We start from the raw sequence: 7,158 nt of genomic DNA on the forward strand, positions 1-7,158 counted from the left end.
AGGCCCGGCTTGAAGGACGATGTTGTCTACAGTTTCTTTAATCCAGAGATTGGTGCACTGAAAGAGATGATAGCATTGATTACACCTGACCATGTGGGGATGTTCCGTGAGACTTATGGGGGTATTCTGAAGTTGGTTTTCAGGCTCACAGATACAGATAAGAGTGCCATCCATACTCTTCTCCAGTTCTATGACCCGGGCTTGAGATGCTTTGTTTTCCCAGATTACTTGTTGGGACCTTTGATGGAGGACTATGCTAGTATCCTGGGTATTCAGATCAGAGATCAGATTCCTTTCTATGCCACTAAGGATGAACCTGATGTTGCTGAGATTTCTCGTGCTCTTTATTTGAGCTCAGAGGTGACTAAGGGAGGTTTGAAGGAGAAGGCAAAGTTGCCTGGTTTTCACCTGAGTTTCTTGGAGGCCAAAGCCAAGGAGCATGTTGTTTTGGGTGATTGGAAGACCGTTTGTGCTTTGCTTGCTGTCAGCATCTATGGAATCATCCTGTTCCCTAATCAGAAGAACTTTGTGGACATTAATGCCATCGGGCTGTTTGTGCAGAGGAATCCTATTCCTACCTTGGTTGGGGATGTCTATTACTCGGTCCATAATCGGAACGAGAAGCGGCGTGGTGGATTGATCAGATGTTATGTTCCACTATTGTACAAGTGGTTCATGGGGTATTTGCCTTCCAGAGGTGCCTTTGTCTTTCTTGATCCTACTGTCAAGTGGTCAATCAGGTTGATGGGTTTGCGAGCCAAAGACATAGCTTGGACTCACAATGGTATCGCTGGACGAGACTTCATTTACAGTTGTGGGAGTTTCCCCAATGTGCCTCTCGTAGGAGTTCAGGGTTGCATTAATTACAACCTGGCGCTTCTTAGGAGACAAATGGGGTTTGCTATGGAGGTTCCTCCTCTTAAGTGCGAGATTCAGGAGTCTTTCTACTTCCCGACTGAGGGTAATCTGACACAGTTGAGGCAAGTGTCTGGAGCGTGGCGTAACATTCAGAGAAAGGGCAAGGTTCCTTTTGGTAAGGTTAATAGCAGGTTTTTTCCTCTGTTTGATGATTGGCTCAAAAAGAGGATTGCGCTCACGCATCTACCATTTCTTGGGGGTGATCCTTGGTGTCCATTGATTGAGGGGCCATGTTCTTCTGTCAGTATGGAGGAGTTCCTTGAGATGAAGAAGGCCAGAGATCAGCTGCAAGCAGAGAAGATTGAGTTGGAGATGAGTGTTGCTAGAATTCAGATGGCTAATCAGGAAATCAAAGGGAAAATAGAAGACCAGGATAAGAGGCATGCCTGGGAGGTGAAGCGCTTTGAGATAGACACCGCTTATTACCGCAAGATCAGCCAAGCGTTAGAGTCATCTACGAAGGAGCACGACATTACCAAGGAGAAGTTGGCTAGAGCTTTGAGAGTCATTGAAGATGAGAAGAGGAGGCAGATCCTTGTGAAGACTCAGAGGGAAGCTAGAGCCAAAGTCCTTACCACATAATGGGAAGCGGAGAAAGCGAAGATTATTGCTGAGAGAGACCACTATCTTGCTGAGAGGGATCATTATTTCCGTCAGATGAAGATTCACCAGAAGGAAGTGGGGAGATTGCAGCAGGAGAATACTGAGCTCAGGTTTGCCATGAAGTTTACCAGGATGGTTGATGATGCAGAGCCTTCTGTAGGACCTTCTTCAGTGTAGACTTTGGTTGATATGTGTGGATTATCGTCAGGCCTGTTGACGGAATTCACTTGCTTGTATTTTCTTTCTGATTCTGGAGAATTGTAATTTGATTTGTATCAGACTTGATGTATGACTTTTGCACGTATTATGCACTTTTGATATACAATGGTTGTTGTCATTCAGTGATTGATCTTCAAGCTTTATTTGCTTTCATGTATGCACTCACATGGCACACACATGGTTGGGTGATATCTTTACTAAATCATAATTCTCTGCTCTGTATGGCAAAACCAGATGATTGATGTCAGAATGTTGCTGTCGAATTATTATCTGTCTCGATGAAGCCAGGATCGAAAGACAGAGTGTTCCTCATATGGAAAGACATTGCATTCATGCATGAACCATAATAACGTGTCTTCTATTTTGCAGGTGTCAGTTTCTAACGTGTTTGGTTGTTTCAGGAATCATTGCTCGCGCACGTAGAATCATTCCTTTGCACGTAGCCCGTCCACACAGATACCCTACTAGGCGCAACAAATCCAAGCTGATGGATCTACCCAACACAGATATTCTCGAATTGAAGGAGAAAATGGGTGAGCTGATAAACGTCATGCAAGGGCTTGCCTTGGGACAGAAAGCACTTGCTGATAAAGTGGAGAAGCTCGAGCGGGCTTCGGCTGCTAACAGTGGTAATAATCAGGAGGGTGTTTCCAACAACGGTCTCGGTGGCTCAAGGGATGGTGGTGATCCCAGAAAAAAGACTATTGCTGGGGTGGTGATCAATAATGGTGGTGGTTTTGGTGCTGCTACAGGCGGTGGACCCGGTCCTGTAGTCAACAATCTGAAGGATAGTCTGTTTCCTCCTTTCTTTAGGGCCGAGGAGGATAGAGAAGAAGACCAGTTCGCCGTGCTGAATGAGCAATTTGGTCAATACGGTGTTCAACCACCAAACAAAGAGATTCAGGTGCTGGCAGAGAAAATCAGGGCTCTCGAAAACTATGCTACTCCGGGGGTTGTCATTATGTCAAACATGGGGCTAGTTGAGGGGATTGTGATCCTGCAGAAGTTTAAAGCGCCTGCGTTTGACAAGTATAATGGGAGTTCTTGCCCGGAAACTCATCTCCAGGCTTTCGTCCGAAAGATGTTTGCTTATACAATGGACCAGAAGCTTTGGATGTACTTCTTCCAGGACAGTCTGTCTGGTGGGTCTTTGGAGTGGTATACCAAGCTAAGGTCATCTGATGTCAAGAGCTGGCAGGATCTGGGGGATGCGTTCTTTAAACAGTACCAATTTAATGCTGACATGGCTCCTAGCCGTACTCAGTTGCAGGGTATGTCTCAGAAGCCTAGTGAAGGGTTTAAAGAATATGCACAGAGATGGAGGGAGTTGGCGGCCAGAGTCCAACCTCCGTTGGTAGATCGGGAAATGTCTGATCTGTTTATGGGTACCCTTCAGTGGACATTTGCAGAAAGGATGGTGGGATGTCCGGTTACCAACTTCGTTGATATAGTGGTGGCTGGGGAAAGAATAGAAAGCTGGTTGAAGCTGGGAAAGACACAGGGTAACGCTTCGTCGTCTGGATCGAAGAAACCCTTTGGTAATGGCCAACGTAAGAAGGAGGGTGATACAAGTGCTGTATATACCCAGAGGGGGCAAGGTAGGGATCGTTACTACCAGCACACTGCTGTGGTAACAATTCCTGCTGATAATCATCAACAACAGCAACAAGAACAACCGCAACAGCAACGACAACCATTTCAACAGAGACCGCAGAGGGCCGGGTATCAGCTGAGAGGGCGAATGAATGATCGTCAATTTGATAGACCACCTGTGACCTACTCATTCTTGCTGAAGAAATTGAAAGATTTGGGGTTGGTCCAGCTGAGGACGTTGGCTCCGTTGAGACCTGATCAAAGACCTGCCAACTATGATGAGAATGCTAAATGTGAATTCCACTCTAGTGCCCCTGGACACAATGTGGAGAATTGTAAAGCTTTTAAGCATGTTGTCCAGGACCTGGTGGATTCTAAGGCAATCAATTTTGCACCATCTCCAAATGTTAACGCTAATCCCATGCCCGCGCATGGTCAGATGGGGGTGAATGCAATTTCTGAGGATAGGAGGACGATTGGGCTGATAAATGTGGATCAGTTGAGGACTCCATTGGTTGAGGTCAAGAGGCAACTGTTGAAGAATGGGGTTTTCCCGGGTTGTGATGATTGTTGTGCTGCGTGCACTGTGGCCCCTGATGGGTGTGTTGTATTGAGGGAGGTTGTCCAGAGGATGATGGATGAGGGAAGCCTCAGATTGGAGAAGGTTGATTTGGAGAGGGAGAATGTCTCCATCATAACCATTTACTTTGATCCGGTCGATTTGTCAATGCTGGCAGATGCGGCTCCGGTTACCATCACGGTACCTGGGCCAATTCCTTATGACAACGATGATGTTGTACCATGGGATTATGGTGGAGAGGTTTACTGTAATGGGGAGAAGCAGGAAGAACAGGTTGCAGGTGAAACCACCGTTTCAAAGGTGGATAATGTCGGACCCAGTGGTTTCACTCGCAGTGGAAGGTTGTTTGCACCTGATGCTTTGAGGAGTGGGGATGGAGAGAGAGAAAAGAAAGATAAGGCCGAGGCTTTAGCCAGGGCAAGAGGGAAGCAAGTGGTAAGCGAGGGTACTCCCGTAGTGACACCGGCGCCTGGTGGGTCGGAAAAAGAACTTGATGATGAAGCTGAAGAATTTCTGAGGATCATCAAGAAGTCTCAGTATAAGCTTGTTGACCATCTGCAGCAAACGTCGTCTAAGATTTCGATCCTGTCATTGCTGTTAAGCTCCGAGGGGCATAGAGAGACTTTGTTGAAAATACTGAAAAGAGCCTATGTCCCGCAGGAGATCACGATTAATCAGTTGGAGACAATAGTGTCCAATGTTAATGCCAGTCATGGGCTGGGTTTTACTGATCTTGATCTGACGGTGGATGGGCGTAACCATAATAGGGCATTACACATTGCAATGGAGTGTAAAGGAGCAGTGCTTTCGCACGTGTTGGTGGATACCGGCTCATCACTCAATGTGTTGCCTAAGAAGGCCCTGGCGAAGCTGGACTGTGAAGGGTTGATATTGAGGCCCACGGACCTGATAGTTAGAGCCTTTGATGGTTCTAAAAGGGCTGTGTTTGGGGAAGTGGAGCTCCCGGTGAAGATTGGGCCCGAGGTGTTTAAGTCTGTGTTTCATGTCATGGATATTCAGCCGGCATACAGTTGCCTGTTGGGTCGGCCATGGATACACGCTGCTGGGGCAGTGACTTCGACTTTGCACCAGAAACTGAAGTACATCTGGGAAGGGCAGGTCATCACAGTTTGTAGAGAGGAAGACATCTCTGTCAGCCACCTATCATCGTTCAAGTACGTGGAAATGGACGGTGAAATATGGGAAACACCAAGTCAAGCATTTGAAACCGTTAAGGTGGAGAATGCCATTTTTGTTAAGGAGGAGAAGACGCCGTCCATTTCTTCATATAAACAGGCCGCTGAGGTGGTCAAGAGCGGAGAAGCCCCAGGTTGGGGAAAGATGATTGACATCGCCGCCAAAGAAGACAGATTCGGGGTTGGTTATCAGTCGGGCTGAGGCTCGTCTGGGCAAGGCAAGGGCCGTCGTCAGCCATTCACGTTCACCAGTGCTGGAATGCTGGATCCAGATCGCATATGTGCGGTGGGTGAGGAGATCGACAGTGATTGTGAGCTTGATCAGTGGATAAAACCGTGCGTACCAGGGATGGAGATCCAGAACTGGAAGGCCGAAGAGATCATCACTGTCACTCTACGTGAAGAGTAATATTTCCTGTTTTTCAATTTTGTCTGCATGAAAGCCATACGTTTTACCCGAAACGTAATGGTTCATTGTAAGGGCCACCTCATGTGTTTCATTTTGCAAATTTTGCATCATCAATAAAAGGATGTTTTTCATTAAAAGCGGTGTTCCCTGTTTTTCATTTATTTTTGCAGTTTAATAAAAAACAAAATTAAAAAATGGCAATGTTTGTTTTCATTTTCCTTTTAATTTGCTTTGCTCCAGTTCTAAAGCAATGCACAAATCAACATTCATGCAGATGCGATCTTTCTCCGGATCTCATTGATAACAATCCTGTTACACCCTCATATGACTTCAACAATCCGGTCTATCATGCCGAAGATGAAGGCGAAGAAGATTGTGAACTGCCGGAGGAATTAGCCAGGTTGTTAAAACAAGAGGAGAAGGTGATTCAGCCGCACGAAGAGCAAGTTGAGATTGTGAATCTGGGTACCGACGAGGTCAGGAAAGAAGTGAAAGTTGGGGTTGCTTTGGAGGCAAATGTCAAGAACATAATGGTAGCCTTGTTGAAAGAGTATGTTGATATCTTCGCCTGGTCTTATCAGGATATGCCAGGGTTGGATACCGATATCGTGGTGCACAAGCTACCATTGAGAGCAGACTGTCCTCCAGTGAAGCAGAAGTTACGCAGAACTCGACCCGAGATGGCAATGAAAATTAAAGAGGAAGTTCAGAAGCAGTTGGATGTTGGTTTCCTCGCTGTCACTAGTTATCCGCCTTGGGTCGCGAATATTGTGCCGGTGCCAAAGAAGGATGGAAAGGTGAGAATGTGTGTGGACTACCGGGATTTGAACAGAGCTAGCCTGAAAGATGATTTTCCATTACCTCACATCGATGTGTTGGTAGATAATACAGCTCAATTCTCGGTGTTTTCCTTCATGGATGGCTTTTCTGGCTATAATCAAATTAAAATGTCGCCAGATGATATGGAGAAAACAACGTTCATCACACCATGGGGCACTTTCTGCTATAAGGTGATGCCATTCGGTCTCAAGAATGCCGGTGCAACCTATCAGAGGGCCATGGTGACTTTGTTTCATGATATGATTCATCATGAAATCGAATGCTATGTTGATGACATGATAGCAAAGTCCCAAACAGAAGAGGAGCATTTGGTAGACCTGGCCAAGTTGTTTGACCGGTTGAGACAATTCAGACTGAGGTTGAATCCGAACAAGTGTACTTTCGGAGTGCGGTCCGGAAAGTTGCTGGGGTTTATTGTGAGTGAAAGAGGAATCGAGGTTGATCCTGCTAAAGTAAAAGCAATACGAGAAATTCCTGAACCGAGAACAGAGAAGGAGGTTTGTGGTTTTTTAGGTAGATTGAACTACATTTCACGGTTCATATCTCATCTAACAGCCACGTGTGAACCTATATTCAAGTTATTGAGAAAAAATCAAACGGTCAGGTGGAACAATGATTGCCAAGCGGCATTTGAAAAGATAAAAGAATATTTGCAGGAGCCTCCGATTCTGATGCCTCATGTGGAGGGACAACCGTTAATTCTGTACTTGACGGTCCTCGAGGGGTCCATGGGGTGTGTATTGGGGCAGCATGACGAGTCTGGTCGAAAAGAGCATGCGATTTACTACCTTAGCAAAAAG

This window comes from Lathyrus oleraceus, chromosome 2, assembly GCF_024323335.1.
Source record: "Lathyrus oleraceus cultivar Zhongwan6 chromosome 2, CAAS_Psat_ZW6_1.0, whole genome shotgun sequence".
In the NCBI taxonomy this organism is placed as follows: Eukaryota; Viridiplantae; Streptophyta; class Magnoliopsida; order Fabales; family Fabaceae; genus Lathyrus; species Lathyrus oleraceus.